This window comes from Rattus rattus, chromosome 2 (assembly GCF_011064425.1).
Source record: "Rattus rattus isolate New Zealand chromosome 2, Rrattus_CSIRO_v1, whole genome shotgun sequence".
Lineage (NCBI taxonomy): Eukaryota > Metazoa > Chordata > Mammalia > Rodentia > Muridae > Rattus > Rattus rattus.
The window spans coordinates 187,992,621-188,012,542 of record NC_046155.1 but is presented as its reverse complement, the minus strand read 5'-3'; the positions used below and the strand labels follow the sequence as shown (position 1 = coordinate 188,012,542).

Here is a 19,922-nt window from a genome sequence, read left to right as displayed (position 1 = left end):
CTGGGGCCTCAAGTCTCTTGAGGGCTAGGTACATCTTCTCTGACTGAGTCTAGCTGGTATATGTGGCCTGGGTGGTGGCTCACTGTCAGAGATCTCAGAGGTCCAGGTTAGTTGAGACTGCTGGTCTTCCTATAGGGTCACCCTCCTCCTCAGCTTCGTCCAGCTTTTCCCTAATTCAAGTACATGGCTCCATTGGTTAGGTGTAAATATTTGCATCTGACTCAGTCAGCTGCTTGTTGGGCCTTATGGAGGGCAGTCATGCTAGGCCCCTGTTTGTAAGCACACCATAGCATCAGTAATGGTGTCAGGCCTTGGGGGCTACCCCTTGAGCTGGACCCCAGCTTGGGCCTGTCACTGGATCTCTTTTTCCTCCGGCTCTTCTCCATTTTTGTCCCTGCAGTTCTTTCAGACAGGAACAATTCTGGATCAGAGTTTTTGACTGTGTTGTGGTGATTTTAATTTGTATTTTTCTGTTTTTTTATTTGTGTGTGTGTGTGTGTGTGTGTGTGTGTGTGTGTGTGTGTGTGTGTGTGTGTGTGTGTGTCTGTGTGTGTGTGTGTCTGTGTGTGTGTGTGTGTGTGTGTGTGTGTATGTGTGTGTGTGTGTGTGTGTGTGTGTGTGTGTGTGTCTGTGTGTGTGTGTGTGTGTCTGTGTGTGTGTGTGTGTGTGTGTCTGTGTGTGTGTGTGTGTGTGTGTGTGTGTTATGCACTGTTTTGTGCTTTCTTACTGCACAGTGTCTTAGTCCCTGGTGCATTTAAGATCTTAAATCTCCCAGATGCATGATTCAAAGGGGCTTCCTCCCATCCTTTGGCAGTCTCCTCACTGTACTTTCTGGCCTGTGCTGAAATTCTAAATCTGTTTCTTTGGGCACTGCTGCCTGGACTTTTACAATCTTTTCCAGGAGTCATTTTTCAGACTAGTTATGGAACATCTACCCTGTTTTTCTCCAGGGGCTCCACAGCGTCAGGTTTTAATCTATCTCCCCATCCCACTCTCCCAAGTAGTTGAGGATCGTTAGATGTAATATGTCGCTTTCCTCTCTGGGCTTACCATCTAGCTGAGGTCTATGGAAAACTGACTAATTCCTTTGGCTTTGGAGTGGACATACCAACATGTTGAGCATGTTTTTATTCTTTGACTTCAAGATTGCTTTTGTACTTTGTGGCAATCCAGGGTTCCATGTAATGCCAGAGCCTTTTCTCTATATTTGTATGAAAATACCATTGTAATTTTTATCTTACACATATTTGCATTTCCAAATTTGACTATTTCTTTTACTACTGATTATTTGAGTAAGTTTTCTGTCTACTGTTATTCTTACGTCATTACCCACACTTTGACTGCTGTTCCACAGACCCATGAGCTTTCTTCATTCCATGATATTTTCTTCTTATATATCTTCTTTCATAAATAAGGTCTGTGAGAATTTTATATGATGTGTTTTGATATTTACCTCCTCTCTTTCTCCAGCCTAATCCAACTCCCTTCCCTACCCAACTTCATGACCTTTCTTTTTTGAACCAATAAAATCTAATTTGTGCTTCCCAGATAATCTTAGGGGTTTGGTCATGGCTAACCTACTCAGGTCTACCCTCTTAGAGAAAATGGACTCTCCCAACAGCTATTTATAGGTGGTGACACTTCATGTCTAACCTTCCCACTCCATGCTGAGATTTGGTCTTGCTTGAACTCTCAAGAGTTTTGTGTGTGCTGATAGAGCTGCCCTGCTGAGTGTGGAAAACAGTTTCTTTGCCATTGTCAAGGGCCACCTGTGGCCCTATATTTCTTTGACCCACTCTGCTGAAATGATTCCTAATAAACATGCCCTGTTTGGGGCTGAGCATTCCTGAGTGTCCCGTGCTCTCTGCATACCGATTGACTATGGATCTGTTTCTGTATTAACCTCCAACTACTACAGATGGAAGTATCTCCAGAGATGGTTGGGGACTAATTAATGCATTAATCTATGGGTAGAAGTCACTAAGAGTCATGTGGAATCGTGTTTTTCAACTGTACATTTTCAAATGACTTTTCTTCAATGTGGTCATTTCTCCTGCTGCCAATCTCTATGTCATTCCTCAGTTTATTCACTGTCTTTTCTATCTTCAGAATTTGATTCTAAAAATAATACTTTTATATTATATTAATATTATTGCTATATTAAATATGTTAACTGTACTAATATCATCTAATAATAAATATATAGTATAATCTATTAATTATAATAATAAAATTTGTAATGATATATTATTGTACTAAATATATATTTATAACAATATATTTATATTATATTGCTAATACATTATATTTATGGTTATAATAATAAAATATGTATTTGTAAAAATAATAATAATTTGAATAGATATTAAACTTTCTGTTTTGGGTCACTTTTCTGTTTGCACAATTTTGTTGATTTGTCTTTCTGTTTCAAACTCCCTAAACCTCTTCAGATAGTTATTTTAAGTTGTTTGAGAGTCTCATCCATTTTCTTAGAAATAGGAGATTTCTGTTGTTACATTTCCTTGTTTCTTGTTTACTGTTTCCTGACAAGGCTATCTGTATATTTGAAGGAGTGGAGCTTTGTTTTAGTCTCTGACAGATGGCTTTCTTCGGGAACAGTCTACACCAGTCTTACCATCCACTGATTCCAGGGAGACCATCTGGCATGGCCTGAGAAGGTATCTGATGCTAGATCATTGGGTCGGGTGCCTGGGGAATGGGTCAGCAGGAGTTAGATCATTGTGATTGGTTCTTAGGATCAGACCTGAAGACAGGATCCTCTGAGAAAGAGCTGTTTATTGTTCAATGTGAGTAAGCCTGGAGGTTGGGTTCATGAAGGCCACTGAAACTTGTGTCCATGAGGTCTTGTCTACAACCTTGTATTTCTACTTCTGGCCTGGCACGAGGTTGGGCCCAAATGTTGGTCACCTCTGGATCTCTCTGGCATCTAAGTTCATGAAGAGGACCCAGCATCTGAGTTCAAGGCAGCTGTACTGGAATTGAGGTTGAATTGAAAGCAGGAATCCTATAATGGGCATGAAGCCTGGATTTCTGGGACTATGTAAACTGACCTGTCACCAAGGTCTTCTTGGTTGCCCCAGACCCTAGATTTTTTAAAATAAGCCAAAACTTGGCCCTCTGGAGAGTGGAGTTACAGACATCATTCTATGTTTGGGACTAGCCTCCTGGTAGACTTCGGATGGACTTCGGGTCCACAGGGCTAGTCTGGAACCTAGAATCATAGGTGATGTACTCATGCTTAGAACACAGTAGTGTTTTCCTGGAGTCTAAGACTGTGAGAAACTGCACAATCTGTTTCCATTTGTGTGTCTAGAAGCTAGGGTGCTGGCGTTTGAAAATCCAGATCTGTTCTGGGTTCTGGGCTGGGAATCTGGTTTGGAGGATTGTCTATGCTCTAGGTTCTAGGGAGAGCCTGGAACCTGGTTTACAGAATTGTCTGTGTACTGGGTTCTAAACTACAAGGGGAGATCCTAGATCCTGGGTCTTTGGTCTTAGAGTCCAGAAATATAAGGATCTGATCAGTTCTTGAGTTTATTAGGACAGTCTTGACCCAAGTTTCACAACAACATAAATCTGCAGGAAACAGACAGGAGCGTAAGGCTGCAAGTACTATACTAACACCAGTCTGTCTTGAGCTTGAGTCCACATAGGCTATATGGTGTTTGAGGACAATGCTGAACTTGACACTGTGCAGACCTAAAGCTCAGGCATTAGGGACTTGCTCAGCCCTGGGTGAGATGCATTCTGTATCTCATAGACTTCCATTGAGGCTGACAGATAGGTGCCAACCAAAGAATTACCAAGACCTTTAAGCCTGGTGGTATCAGGGTCAGCCATGGCTGGGCATGACTAGAGACTAAGTCAGAGTGACAGAGGTAGATCCTAGTACACTGGATGATAGATGATGACCCACAGAGGCTCAGTGCCCAGGTGCCACCATCATGGATTCCTGGACCACGGGGCTTAATCTGCCCCTGGTCAAATTTGGAGTCCATACCTGCCGGGTCTAGCTAGCATTAGAGACTGGGTTGGCGGGGGCCAAACTGATGACCTGGGGTTCAAAAGTTCATCTGACACTGCTAAAAGTCTGCATCCTGGATTCTGAGGTATGCTTGTTCATGCAGCAGTCAGGAACAGAACCTGTTGTACCTTCTTTGAAACACACACACACATACACACACACACACACACACACACATCTTAGAAAAATAACCATAACAATGTACAGGAAACTTCTAGGTGAACCAAACATGTGCCCATGGCTTTCTTGGTAGACAGACATATCACTGTCATTCTAAGTCATACTCAAAGGTTTATTTTCCCTAGGCTGGGGGCTCCACACCACCACCCCCCTAAAGTAGCAGATGGAAAGCCAGCTCCCAAAGAGATGTTGCTAATGGATCAGCCACACTGAGCAGGCACAATGGGGGCGGGGGGAGCTAGACCCAGGCAAGGGGTTTTAGCTTGCTAGAATTTTGCAAGCACATTTTTGGAAGAGTTGGTTTTCATGCACTATAATGAGGCCTCTGACAGCTGTTAGCAGCACAAGATTAAGAATCAGATGGGGTGAGGAGTTTATTTATCTCGTTCTTTATGTCTTGGATACCACGGACAGGTTGCTTATACCCTCAGAATCTTGATGTTTTCGTGGGTAAGGTGGAAACCGTGTCTTCCGAGGAGGAATTGTACGTGGATTAAAGTCGAACTGTGCGATGCAATGTTTCCCCGGCAGGAGCGCCACACGGTGCAGACAGCGCAGACAGTGGTGTTGTGTGTGTGCCTATGTGTGTGAGGCCTGCAAAGTAAGCCATGGGACTCCCTGAATGGAAAGCGGGGCTGATATTGGAGGTGAGCTAGGAGCAATGATATCAGGAATCTAGAAGAAGAGTTCAAGAAGCCCTTGTTAGAGACCACCCCAGCTCACGGTGCCTTGCCTAAGACAGTCGAGATGGCTGTCACTCAATGTGCACTGAATAGTGTTAAAATAGGAAGTCCCTTTTCCCCAGAGCCCTCGACTTGTAATTTATTGGAAAGAACCTCTTCCCCGCTGATAATGTCTCTGTAAATAGTCACAGGAAATTTCCTTTAAAAAGTCGCCGGGTCTCAATCGCATCCCCGATCTATTGCCTCCCACCTCGTTGCTTAATAGGGGGTGGGGAGGGCTGTCTCAACTACTCAGTTACAGCCAAGCATAGACATGCTTTTAAAATAGTCCGTATGTCAAGGGAGTGAATGACAGAGGAAACCTGGCCCAGGTGTGGGTTGGCGCAGAGCTGTGCACCTGGCTTTAAACCCCTTGCTTCACACTAGGGTCCGTCTGTCCATTAAAGGAGGATGAAGAGGCACACACCCCCACACCAAGCGCATACCACAGCGGACCGCCACACTGGTGAAATCCGCTCAACATCTATCTAGGACGAGCTGTGCCTTCTTCCACTGGATGGTAGGGTCCGAGCAGGTCTCATTCCAATTTCATGCAATTCATTAATGCCGCAGCAAAAGGCCATTAAGTATTTCCAGGACACTTTAGTCTGTTAGACTTGGTTGAAGATTAATCTAAATATGGAATCTAAATTTAAACATGCATAAGCGTGCCTATCTCGTCTTTCTCGGGCATCAATTTCCATGATTTCATTGACAATACTGCGTTTTTAAAAATATCTGCTCTTTTTTTGGTGTGTTTTCTGATGCAAGCTCTCCAGAAACCGGAAAAAATAATAATAACGTAGGATCAAAGAGCCTTAAAACCCAGTATTAGAAATTACAGAGTGACTCTGTAGCACCACCTAGCGTCTCGGGAGGTTATGACACTCTGGCAAGACAGGTCTTCATCTATGCTCCCAGAATGCTGATGGGAAAAGTCCCACCACCCCTTTCCATCTCGTCAATTAAGCCCTAATTTAATTAAACCTGTACAAGGCCAACTGCCATCAATTTGTTACATCCTATAATTTCCCAAATTCCTTTACTTTGAAAAATCATTAAACCATTAAAATACAGCTGGAAAGACCTGGAGAATCTCCGACTATGGTTTTAAGGACAATGTGAAATTTGGCTCTGGGCACTATCTCTAATCATATTATGTTAGGGGGTATTTAAAAACAGTTTCGGGATAGAATGTTATTAAATATGGAGAGACTGAATGGCCAATCAAGCAAGAGTTGTTTGTTTGTTTGTTTTTAAGCAGGGTCTCATTTTGTACCTGGCTGACCTAAAGCTCACTGTGTAAACCAGGCTGGCTTTGAACTCAAAGACATCCTCTTGTCTCTGTTCCCCAGATAACAAAATTAAAGACTTATGCTGCCTCATACTAGGAACTAGTTGCAAAAACACTTTTAACCAAAGCATTGTGTTTTGGTTCTGAGGTAAAATAGACTGACAAGCTTAAAGACAGGAAAACACACATACTCCCTATTTTGTTCTGTGTAATTCCCTCACCCCTTTAAACTCTATTTTTCTTTTTTCTGTAAGCAGGATGTCCCATCCAGAGAATGGTGCCCTCTGAATTAATGCCATAGATTTGTAATAAAAGGGAGAGATGCTAGTCATGTATGAGTATAAATCAAAGATGTCATTCTGGGGTCAGTGACACAGAGGGCACATAGGACCACTCTGATAAAAGAACGGAGTTTCACTGTAGCGGGAGCCCAGAACTCTGCTGCCATCTGCTGGTCCAGCATGCATGACACACGATCCATCTTTCCTTAGAACTGGTCTCATTTTAGGTCACAGCTCACCTTGGGCATTCATGAACCTGTCAGCCCTCTCTTTGTATTCTGATTCATCCTAGCTGCAGGCATCCCACAAACTGGCAGACACGTAGGGAAGCATTGAGAGCACAGGTGGAGGATAGAACGGACCTAGTGCCCTATTTAAACGGTGGATACATTTAAATGATATATACGCGAGTTAGGGAACGATGTAAGGCCCGTGGTAAATTTGAGATAAGTATTTGATGTTGCTACTTCGCCACTTGTCTTCTTTGCAACCTGTGTGCCCTTTGCAGTTTGACATGAACGTGATTTATTTTAGCTAAAATCCAAGCCGGCCCTATTCCCTCTCGCTGTGAGCATCCTCACATGCCACCATGCTACTTGGCGCTGGGAAGCCTTGCTGCTCCGCTTGCAATCCCAAGGGTGCGGAAAATAAATTTGACACAATGTTTCTTTTGTCTCCCCCCACCCCCACTCCTTCGCCTGGCCAATTGATTCGGAGCTCTGTTTCTCCCCTGCTACGGCTGCCTCCGGGTCGAACTGAGATTTCCGTAGTGCATTAAGCTAATTTGGGTAGTGAATAAGGACAAGTCCAGAAAGCAGATTCACAAAGCAGAGACTCACAGAAGCGGGGCTGATGTGCTATACTGTCTAGAAGCTGGCAAACCTGTCCTGGATCCTCCTCAAAGCATTCGGATGAGACAATGCCGCTTCCGGCTCACAGCAACATTCCTGGAGAGACCTGCAGATCCCTGGAGGCTACGGAAGCCAGGCAAGGAGCAACCACAGGGGAGCTATGGTTCCCAGGCCTCAGAGGTGAAAGGGACAGTAGTTTGCAAATGCAGCTACAGCATCCCGTGTGGCAGAGGAGTTTCTGCGCTCTGGGTGGAGCAGAACAGGAAAGTTCATGAATCCAGCACGTCAGAGCAGCCTTTCTCCCCTATTTACTCCGGTGGCATCGCGAGCGCTCACTACTTTACTTTGTCTTAACGCTGGCTTGTTAACCTCTGTATGGTGACTTTCTAGCCACTAGCCTGGAGGCTGCAAGGTACTTCTACGCCTATTTTTAGCCTCCTTTCCGAGAGAGAGAGAGAGAGAGAGAGAGAGAGAGAGAGAGAGAGAGAGAGAGAGAGAGAGAGAGAATAACAATGTCTGATTCCAGGGATCCTCCTTTCGCATGCACAGGATCCAGGAGGCAACAGTAACATCCCCATCCAGCTGTCTCAGAAGCGGGTGCTGGGCGCCCTCTCCCTGTTATCAGAGAGGGTGCAGAAAACAGCTGGGCTTGCAGCAGGGCACCGGGCAGGATCGCTACCCGGATTCGCTAAGGTTGACTGCAGAGCTTCAGATAGGGAAGTGGGGGAAGGGATCCTGGGCAGAGAATCCAGGAACTCTGAGTGTGCTGTGCCTACTCCCTTTGGGCTCCTCTGACCACTGTGCTGTCTCAGAGGGACAAAATCAAGCACAAAAGAGCCCTAGAAATGTGCCATGTGGCCAGCACACGCTGAACAGCATGCCCCCCTTTCAACTCCCCACCTCCCCACCCCCGTTCATTTCTAAACAGAATTATCAGAACTGATGACCTTTTTCTAAAACGGTGCTTCTGAAACGAGTCTACCCTTTGTTTTATCAGAATCAAACAATGTGGAATTAGAGAAACGTGTGAATGTAAAAGGATATGAAACCCACCCAGAGCAGTATTTTCTGTATTTTACTTTTTTCACGCGAACTCCTGGACTGTGAGCACCTACATGTGGGAAGAATGTTGATGCCCAGGCTGTGTCTGTATCTTTTCATAAAGTGACTCATATATTACCTTTAGATGGCTGTCATTTCTGATGGTGCAGTGTGTGTAAATGTATATGTAGCTGTTACCTAATATAAGGATAATAAGTTTATTTTTATAAATATTGGTCCATATTCATATTTTTATAGGCTCCATTCTCAGCAGTAGAAATGATAGCCCATGTGTTAATACCTTAACGATTCATATGTGTGTATGTATGAGTATATACATATACATATGCATATACACAGATATGTGTATGTATATACAGGTATGTGTCTGTGTGTGTGTATAGGTACTGTCTGTGTGTGTGTTGTGTATGCATAATCAAAATGCTTTCACAAAAGAAATGGAACAAGTGTGATGATACCAACCTGCAATTCCAGCACTCAGCCAGTTAAGAGAAGGTCTCAGGGTTAAAGGCCAGCCGAGACAATAGGTAACTTTCCGGTTAGTCTGTTTTAAGATTTGAGACCCTGATTCCAAAAGCAAACAACACAGCAGCAAAAGATAAACAAATAATCTGGCCTTCCCCAGAATATAAAACACTGACTCGCGGAACCGCTATTAACGTTCATTGCGTCTTTTAGTCTTTGTAGGTTTGATTTAGGGAAAAAAAATAGTTTATGGGGACAAATAAGCTTTCTCTGTTCTCCACAATGGGAAGAAACAGGAAGGAATGGGGCCCTGACGTGATGACTGTGGACCTTAGGAGGTGATCAAGAAATCCTAGAAAACAGAGCAAACCCCAGCGGCTCTGGGTTTTCTAATGTTTTGAAAGCGGAATCAAATCTGATAGAAATCAAAGAACAGTGCATAAATAAAAGCGGTAAGACATCACAGACGACATTAACACCACACTCTGCTCCTGTGTCCTACTCACTCCACGGTGCCTGGCACACATCACAGACCTGTCAATGCCAGGCAAAGGAAGACTGGAGGCTCAGAGACTGCTCGGATTGCGCTGTTAGATACAAACTTGCTCCACAATGTGCTGGGATGCAAACTGTGCTTAGCCATCAAATTAGGCCACCTCTGAGAAACACTAATAGAAATGTCAGGTTGAACAAGGACCCTACAGAGTCAACTAACCTGGGCCCACTGGGCCTCATGGAGACGAAACCGCCAACCAGAGAGCATGAGTGGAGTGGACCTAGGCCTACTGCACAAATGTAACCGTCACACAGCTGGGTCTTCATGTGGAACTCCTACAGCAGGAGCAGGGGCTCTCCCTGAATGCACTGCCTGTCCATGGAGCCTTTTCCTCTAAGTGGGCTGCCTCATCTAGCCTCAGTGGAAGAGAGTGCGTGTGCCTACCTAGTCTTACTGCATACGGGGCTGTTTGATGTCTAGGAAAGGCCTCCCCTTTTCTGGAAAGAAAGGGAGAATGGATGGATGGGGGAGGGGAGGATAGAGGGAAGGACTAAGAAGAGAAGAGGGAGGAAAAGCTGTGATCCAGATATAAAGCAAATAAATAACATAGTCAATAAAAAAAAGAAAAGAAATGAAATGCCAGGTTGAAAAGGAACAAGACTTCAGGTTTGTATGATTAACTTGTCATATGTAAAATTTATATTGATCTACAGCTCTTACGATTCACTTTCCTCCTATAAATATCGATATGTGAAATAAATATATAAGTAATATCTGTGTAAAATAGAATTAATAACATATATGAAGTATCTGTGAATCTGAACATGTAAATACATCCTTGCTTATAAAAGATAGATAAATTGCACATATATATATATACACACATACATATATATATATGATAAAATTTGATTCATAACTTTAGGCATGCCACTCAAAATAGGACAGCAGTCTTTTCAGATCTGTCTTTCATGATGTCAGCTTGGGTTGCATACAGGTTGTCAGGACCATGAAACATGGTGTCAGTTCTACCTAGTGAGCTAGTAGGCATGTTCTGATTGCATGATCACATGACAGCATCAACAACAGAGGGATGAAGAGAAGACAGTTGTCTGAGGCTGTTGAGTATCAGTAATCTCCGTTCAGACTAGGAATGCTCTAAGGGGCAGCTGCTTAGGACTCAAGAAGTAAACAGCTCTGTTTAGGTTCCTGATCTTTCCAAGACTTTTACCACGAAGGGGTGTTGAATTTTGTCAAATGCTTTCTCAGCATCTAATGAGATGATCATGTGGTTTTTCTTCTTTGAGTTTGTTTATATAGTGGATTACGATGATGGATATCTGTATATTGAACCTTCCCTGCATCCCTGGGATGAAGATCATGATGGATGATCGTTTCGATGTGTTCTTGGATTCGGTTTGCAAGAATCTTATTGAGTATCTCGGCATCGCTATTCATAAGGGAAATCGGTCTGAAGTTCTCTTTCTTTGGTGGGTTTCTGTGGAGGTTTTGGTATAAGCGTAATTGTGGCTTCACTGAAGGAGTTGGGAGACAGGTTTCTTTGTGTCAGCTGTCCTGGAACTTGCTCTGTACTCTAGGCTGGCATCCACTCGGAGATCCACCTGCCTCTACCTCATGAATGCTGGGATTAAAGGCATGCGCTACCACTGTACAGCTCATTTTGTATCTTTTGTTCATTTGGTTGATTGGTTGGTTGGTTATTGTTGTTGGATTTTTTAATTTACATTTTAAATGTTATCCTCTTTTCTGGTTTCCCCTCCAGAAACCAGCTATTCGATCCCTCCCCACTTCTTTGAGGGTGCTCCCCCATCCACCCACCCACTCCCTCCCACCTCCCTGCCCTGACATTCCCCTATACTAGGACATTGAGCCTTGACAGGACCAAGGGCCTCTCCTCCCACTGATGCCTGGCAAGGCCGTCCTCTGCTACCTATGAGATTGTGGGTCTTGCAAGAGGCACAGCTGAGAACTTCTCCTGGTGTTCCTCCTGGTCCCTCCTGCTGACTTGAGCTCAGGCTGACTTGAGGCCTGGCTGTTTCTGCTAGGTCACGTCACTGCTGTTGCTAACCCAACTCTACCAAACCGGACTGCTGGTACAGTCGTGAAGTGTTCGCAAGTGGATCAAGCTAACTGTGATCTGAACTGCCAATTTCCACACAACACAGATGGGAGGTGCTCCAAAGAAGCTTTCTAAACAGATTCACTCCTTTCTTTTCCATTACCTCTGGTGAGTGGTAGGCTACAGGGAGGTTAAAACATTTAAGAACTATCATTAAAAATAAGGTTTAAAAAAAAATTAAAGTTATACAGGAGGAACTGTATTAAAGGGTTGCAGCATTAGGAAGGTTGAGAACTGGCCTATAAGAATGCATATACACATAAGCATGTACACATACATACACACACACACACACACACACACACACACACACACACACACACACACACACACACACAAGTCTAAGTTTGTGAGAAGAAAAAACCCCTAAGAAGAAACCAAGAGGAAGTATTAGATATGGAAACACAGAGATGTGAAAGTGCCTTTGGTTGAAAATACAACAAGGAAAAACCTCTAAAACTGAAATGCAGAGGGCAGAAAGAATAAAAATATATGGTCCAGATTATCTAACAACTGTGGACTAATTACACAGGCATGCTACATATAACAGAAAAGACAGAGAAAATAAAGCGATAGCTTCTGTAGGTTTGGCAAAGTGGATGATAAATACTGTATTAGTGGTATTTCTGTCAATGTGATAAAACACCATGACTAAGAACAGCTATGGAAGAGTCTAGTTTGACTTATGATTCTAGAGAGACAGAGTCCATCACATACAGGAGGCCTCGTGCTGAGCAGCAGGCTGAGGAAACACAGTGAACATAAAGCAGAGAACTGGAAGTGGGTAGGGCTGTGAACTCTCAAACTCATTCCCAGCGAGGTACTTCCATCAGTAAAACCTCTCCAAACAGCGCCACCAACTGGGGACCAATACTTAAACCTAATGGGGAACATTTCTCATTCAAATCACTGCTGACACCATGGGACAGACCGGAGAAGCTCATAGACTTCAAACAGAAGAAACACAAGAAACACACCTGGCAGTTTCATGTTGAAACTACAGAAGTGACATTCGGAGGAAACCCTACAACACTGGAGGAATAAGACACCACACCCACCAGGCACCAGATAGACGGGGGACTTGGCTCCTCTCCAGAAGCCACAGAGGACCCAAAGGAAATAAAGGCTGAAGTGTCGGGAGATAAGATGAAACTGACAATTACACATCCAGTGAGGTGGTCAAGAACTAGGGTGCCAGACAAACACAAAATGAAGAAATACGGCATACAATACCACAAGCTTTACAGGAAAAGAGGCATAACCAAGGTATTAGTTTACCGGAGACAATGCGATTTGTTTACTGAAGTGACCGAGATCAGTGTATTAGTCAGAGTTTTCTAGAGTCGCAGAACTTATAGAACGCCTCTATATATTAAGGGAATTCGTTGTGATGACGTACAGTCTGCAGTCCAACTAACCCAACAACGGGCAGCTGTGCATGGGAAGTCCAAGAATCCAGTAGTTGCTCAGTCCCACGAGGCGAGTTGTTCCAGCTGGGCTTTTATAGAAGTAGGTTCCAGCCCATGTGCTGGCAAGTAAGTGCAAGCAGGCGAAGAACGACTCTTCCTCCTTCCAATGTCCCTGTGTAGGTCTCCAGTAGAAGGTGTGGCCCAGATTAAAGGTGTATACTGCCATGCCTGGATCTGGGATTTGCTTTATCCTAGGCTGACCTTGAACTCAGAGATCTCCTTGCCTCAGTCTCCAGGGATTAAAATCGTGTACTACCTTGCCTGGGCCTAAGCTTTTCATGGCCACTATGCCTCAAGATCTCCATGCCAAGATCCAGGTCAGAAACTTGTGTCTTCCAGCCTCAGGATCTGGATCACAGGGGAGCCCTTCAATTCTGGATTCATCGCAGATATAGTCAAGTTGACAACTGGGAAGAACCACTATAATCAATAATGGCTGAAACTGTGTAGAACTGAAATTGTGTTTGTTTGTTTTTTTTTAAGACAAAAGTGACATACACACCATGAGCAAATATAACCATGTCAGACTTCTGTCACCTATGAGCTCCCATCAGACCAGAGGTCACAAGGGACAAAAGATCTGACATTAGCTCACATATGTCAAGAGGAGATGATCCGTATTTTCAGAGTTTAGACAAGGTGAAGAACAGGTGGAAACTGTAGCAAATGCTGCTTCAAAGTTGCACGGTTACAGGGAGGACACCGGGACAGCAGACACAGTTTGGGGCAGGAGAGTTGCTCTGAAGTGAAGGACAGTCACCGGCTGCTCTACTGCAAGGCTCAGTTCCCAGCACCCGTGTGGTGACTCACAAGACTCTGTAGCTGCAATTCCAGGTAACTCAACCTCCTTTTCTGGCCTCTGTGACTGCAAAGATATACAAGCAGGTAAAATAGCCATACGCATACATTAAATTAAATAATAAAATAATCACAGAATGCACCTTTCTCTTAGGTGCCAAATCGTCAGCATTTACCAACCCATTCCAAACATTCCTTAGGCTAAAACTGCATCCCGTGTACACGGAAATCTAAAAGGCGCAATTTCCTATCTCATAATCTGTGTTATCCTGTAACAAACACTTAATAATAGCACTAAAGATAACTTATTTTCCTATGTTTCCAGTAGGCTAGGTGACGCTTTGGCTGATAAAATAGGTGTAGAGTTTTCCCAATTCCTTTAGCAGCCTGAGTGCTAGGATACTCAGAGGAATAAACGAAATAAAGTCATCAAGCCGTCTCATCACAATCAAAGTGGAGCGGGTTTTTGAACCGCTATACTCGGCTAAGCATATGATAATCCAACGACAAACTGCCCTGATTATCGGGACTATCTCTGGCTTTGAACATCATCTGCAAGGACACACAATGTTGGTGGAGATTATCTAAGGGGATGAAAAGAAGGAGATCATTGGGATCGAAAAGATAATGCCCAGTCCCTTCAACTACCTCCTGGAAAAAAAAAAATCAATTTCCAGTTACAAAATGACAGCAAAAGAAGAGGAGGGGCCGGGTGCCAGCTACCTTCCCTGGGGACTGAGGAGATTCACGGCTGGTCTCTGTGGACCCTGGGCTGTTTACCTGTGCACCGCCAAGTGGGCCGCTGTGTTTTCCGGGTGAGAATTTGCTGGGACTGAGAGGGAATCCTCACTCCCGTCATCTGCCTTTGAGAGCTTCAGCATTGCTCTCCGACTGATTGATGCAAATGCTTCAGCAAAACAGTGCAGATTGCTAGCAAAATCACTGTGAGATGGAACCATAGCAAACCAGAGAGAGTCTGCTGACTTTACCATGGTTTGCATGGTACCCCTATTTCCTCTCTAGCAGGTGTTTCCACCAGCAATGTATCCCTGCTGGCAGCTCCGTGTTTGGATAGTCCCGAGACAGGAGCAATAGCAGACTTCAAAATACAGACATAGACAAATGGCCATTTATTTTCCTCACAGTCTTGGTGGCAGGCCAGGTAGCACAGAATGTAAGACCAGAATAATCAAAAGAAATCATTTCCCATGATCCCACTCTTTGTTTAATAAGCACGGAAGAGACGGCTTTTCGGAATCCTATCGCGCACAAGGCAATCCTGCCCCTGCATCTCTCTTGCAATTGGCTCTTTGATCTACATGTAAAGGCGTGAACCACTGCCCAGTGATTTGCCTACCAGCCCCAGCAGCAAGGGCGGGGAGGAAAAGCTCAAAATCCTGGAGAGAATGTTTCTGGTCTTTTCCAAGACTTCATGTTATAATTATAGTTATAAAGAACCACCGATAAAGTGGGCCTTGGGTCATGGCTCTGAGGTCACGAGCACATTGACTCGCCAGCATACATGTTGAGTGAATCACAGCTGTGTAACTTCAGCTCGCCCAGATCTCTAGGCACGTGCACACACACGTCCACATTCCCAAACACTGACACAAACATATTCACAGAATTAAACAATTTTAAATATTTTTTTAAAAGATTGAAAATCTGAGAGAGAATATCATTATATGATAATAAAGCTGGATCTTTGGGATAGCATTTATGTCAACTTGGGGGGTTTTCCTCTGTATTTTGAGAAATGGTCTTATGCATCCCAGGATAGCGTCACACTCATTCTGCATCTGAGGATGACCATTAACTTTGATACTTGGCCACCACCTCCCAAAAGCTGAGATCCCAGGCAAGTGCCACCACACACAGTTTATGCGATGCTGGAGACTGAGCCCCAAACACAGTGCATGTTAGACAAGTACTCTGCGCACTGAGCCACACCACCAGCCCACCAAATACTTTTAGTGTCTGAACACTTGCTGGTAAGTAAGTATCCAGTACCTTCTTAAAACACGGGAAGCCAACGGTTATCACACTCTGTCATGGACAAAGGGTGCCCTTAGGTATGCAGAATGGACCCATCAGAATCCCTTAGGCAAGTGCTTTTTTCAACTTTTACAGGTTGGAAATAGAAACCTTAGGCCTTCAATGGAGCGGAGGGATTGTGTGACTTTACCCTCTAAGACTAAAACAATCCACTAAGTAGTTAACTAACTTGTGAAGAGGAAGGGACAGTCTTGGCTCACGGTTTGGAAGTTTTCGGTCCTTGATGAAGTAGCCTGTTCACCATGGTAGGAGACTTGGCAGAGTCAACCTTTCCTCTCATGGGCCAATGAGCAAAGAGCAAAGAAATTATCTTAACTCGTTTTCTGTCACTTTGATAAACACCACGACCAAAATCAGAAAGAGAAAGGCAATTGGAAGAACAGAGCCCCACAAAGGCATAGCCCACTGACATAAGAACCTTTCATGAGAATCACCTCCCCAAAGTCATAGGGACCATGCCTCATCATGGCCCTCTCATGGGACTACAGTGACTAAGTCGGTCTACACAACTGGCAAGCGGTTGAGTTTTGGGCATGCACTCCTGTCTGCCCCAGCATCCTTTCTAGGGAGACACAAAATTCCAAAGAGAGATCAGAAAGACTCAGGTCCGTGGATGCTGGTGTCGTCAAATACAACACAGTGTCAAACCTGACTTAGATACTGCCCTGGAGTTTCCCATTATTTGCATTGATTTTGATGATAATGCGATCATTGTGTTTTTCCAGAGTTCATACCTTGTGGAGGCTCACACCAGGATATTTTTGAGTAAAATTGGTTGATATTTGTCTCGGATTCCAAAGCGTCTCTGAGACAGAGAGAATCTTTGCCTGTGGGTCTGTGTCTTATTGTGTAGATAGATCAGGAGTACGCTGACCGCGTCTGGGATGCAGTGCTCTTTCCTCTGCTTGTGTACAGTTGTAGTTTTACATTAAAAAAAATACAGGTAGATGGTAACCCCTTCGAAGAAAGTTAGAGGGTCTCGGCATAAACCAGAGCTGTAGGTGGCTTGGCAGGGCCCCTGGCACGTCCCCCAGACCATCACAAGCACGTTTTTCTGCCTGTCTTTGCCCCAGCTACTCTCTAATTAGGACATTCTTCCCCATCTGCTCATTTTCAAACCACACATTCAGTATCGCCCCTCCGTGCAAGTTACCTCTCGCTACATACCTAGCAAGGGCTAATTGTTTATTGCTTTAATTTGCCTGGCTCCGCTCGTGCTTCCTGGTTATGGTATCCACCACAGGTCATCTTATGCAAGGAAAGGGTTGAGCCTGTGTTCTCTGCTCTGAGCTCTCGGGTGACAGACCCGCCAGCTGCCGCTGACATTATATTCCACATTCCAAGCACATAGGAGCTATTATGTAAAGGTGCGTATATAACTGTCCACAGGAATGTCGTTTCCAGACCCAACCCTCATGCTGCACCCCCCCCCCAGGACCCATGAATATTCCTTGAGATGCTACAGTCTCCCTTGGCATCCAGCCAAAGGTCTTCCAGTGCTGAAAGGACATCTTGGTCTTCATGATTAAACAAAATGGTCCTACCCCTGGCTGGCAGGGGACTGACTTCTGACATGTAGTTTCTAAACTAAATCCTAAGAGACTTTGAACTTTCAAATTGTTCCTTCTTGGTTTACAACCTTGTTATGATTACAGGTCTGGTTTTGCAGGTACACATGCATACACATGCATACACATGCGCATGTTCTCATGGGGTGTGTGCTTGCACGCGGGTGCACGCCTGCATCTGTACGTGAGCACGGGGAGACTAAACAGAAATCAGTGTTGTTCTTAGAAGCCCTTTACCTTTTTACTTGAGAACAGTCTTTTACAGGCCAAGATCTGTAAGAACTGAGGCTGACTGGCCAAGGAGCCCCAGGGATCCACTCACCTTCCCCTCCCCAGTGCTAGGATTATACACGCAGACCACCGCGAAGTCTGGCTTTTCATCCGGATGCAGGGGATCAGGTCTCAGGTGTTCATGATGACAAGACAAGCACTTCGTCTGCACAGGCTGAGTTATTTTCCCCAACCCTTATTATGTACACATTACTTTGCAGGCAGACCAGAGGAGCGGTCTAATCTGCCTGCTGAACGAAGGTCACTGCATGTGGAATTCAACTGGGAGCTATGCTGTGTTCTTGAGTTCTGAGGTGCTCAGGGCAACACCCTTCCTCCTGCAGCGTCTGGCAAGCTACACTAAAGAAGCTGCAACCTTCCTTCTCAAGAAGCACAGACACAGATCCTCACTCCCAGCAATGTTTCCTCGACTTAATATGAACCTGTCAAGGGCCAAGCAGGGAAAGCTTTTAGGTGGAAGTCATGTCAACTAAACCTAACTAAAATAGCAGCGGAGAGGTATAGGCAGAGTTCTGTGAGGCGAGCAGCCCTTAGTCATCAGCCTGGTTATTCCTTGTGTGGGATTTAACTCTCTGAGCAGTAGCTGACTGAAATTACAGTGCTCGGAGCCATGTGCACAACACAATGTTTGGCGGTGCCTAACAGCGGCTGATAAATAGGTACACTCTTCCATGAGCTACAGTCTCTTCTGTGCTCAGTGGGTATCAAAGAACCAGGGAGTACAGTGTATTATCCAATAAAGAGTTCGATCCAGGAAAAGAAAACCGTAAGCACTTCTGCATGCTGGTGATAGAATTCTAATTTCACTTTTTAGAATAACAGTTTTATTACGGTATAATTCACACACCATAAAATTTACTTATTAAAGTATACAGTGGGGGAGGATGTGGCAGCTTAATAACTCTATTTAGAGCATTATTCTCTACAGTTAAGTTCTTCACCCATTAGCAATCTCTCGACGAGCAGTCCTCTTCAGCACCGGCCTCTAATCCTCATTCTGTATCCAGAACATTTTTATCCTGACCACAATCACGGAACCTTACGATATTTGCTATTTTCTGACATATCCCATATACAGAGCCTTTGAGTCCTATTCGTGTCATAGCATATGCCTATATTTCATTCTTATGGCTGAGTAATATTCCATTTAAGGATTTAGCGCATTCTGTGTATGCCCTGCTCAGTTAATAAATATCCAAGATGGTTGTAGTTTCGACTCTTGTCAAATGGTTCATTCTTGTTCAGATTGTCTTGTGCACAAATATATTTTCAATTCTCTTTCAGGTAAATTCCTGTGGGGATAGGATTCTGGGTTGTATAGTAAGTACATTTTATCAATGAAAAAGGAAATTCTCTGGTTGCTTTTCTAGGGACTTTACTTCCTAAAATCCTGTCAGGGACATCTGGGGTTTCAGGCTCTCCATCCTAACAGGGATAAGGTATTTAGCTTCAGTTTAGTTTTGTTTTGCTTTGCATTTTTTTTCATTTATCCTCAGGGGTATGGGGTGAGTCCCCATTTTAGTTTTTATTTTTATTCAGATGATTAAACTTATTGAGCATCTTTCATAGACTGTTTTTTGGGGGGAGGTTTTTTGGGGGGATCTATGGTTACTCCCTGTCCTACTAGACTTGTCATTATCATTTTCATATAGGTTACATATATGACCTAAAAGCAACAAAAAGATAACAGCTTAAAGGACTCCAAACATTGTCTCTTCAAAGGAAACATTTCTCAGCAGATGTGTACAAAGAAGCAGCCGCCAGCAAGCTCATAACCCAGCTTTTCGGAGCACACTAACCAATGAGGCTTCCATACAGTTAAAGGCAAACACTGTCTTAATTTCAACTTAAAATCTAAACCAGTGATAGCATAGCATTCTGCCAGCTCCCCCCCCCCCAGAAGTGTGCTGTCCTTGGGTGTATTGTAGTGGAAACCTGACATTACACAGGGTAGTAGTACACTGATGGTGAGTGCCTCGGTGTTTTCCAGAAAAAGAAAAAACTAATCCCTCAGGAGACAATTAATAGGATTTAAAATCAACAAGTAATAAGACATACCAACACATGAAACCTGTTTATGAAACAAGGAACCTTGCTGTAGGAAATGTTGGCAGCACTGTTTCATAAGGACCGGGGATAGGAAGAGGGAAAGGTTATCCATGATGCTGTCAATGGGCTTGCTAACTGGCTTCCATAATATTCCACAGA

At 44.1% G+C, this 19,922-nt stretch overlaps 1 long non-coding RNA gene across 1 annotated transcript; it reads left to right on the top strand.

Moving 5' to 3' along the window:
- The first annotated feature begins 7,139 nt into the window (after positions 1 to 7,139).
- Positions 7,140 to 18,928, top strand: LOC116892815. The gene is made up of 2 exons (XR_004386972.1): positions 7,140 to 7,782; positions 17,915 to 18,928. It is a non-coding gene; the product is annotated as an uncharacterized LOC116892815 (long non-coding RNA).
- Positions 18,929 to 19,922: the final 994 nt, after the last annotated feature.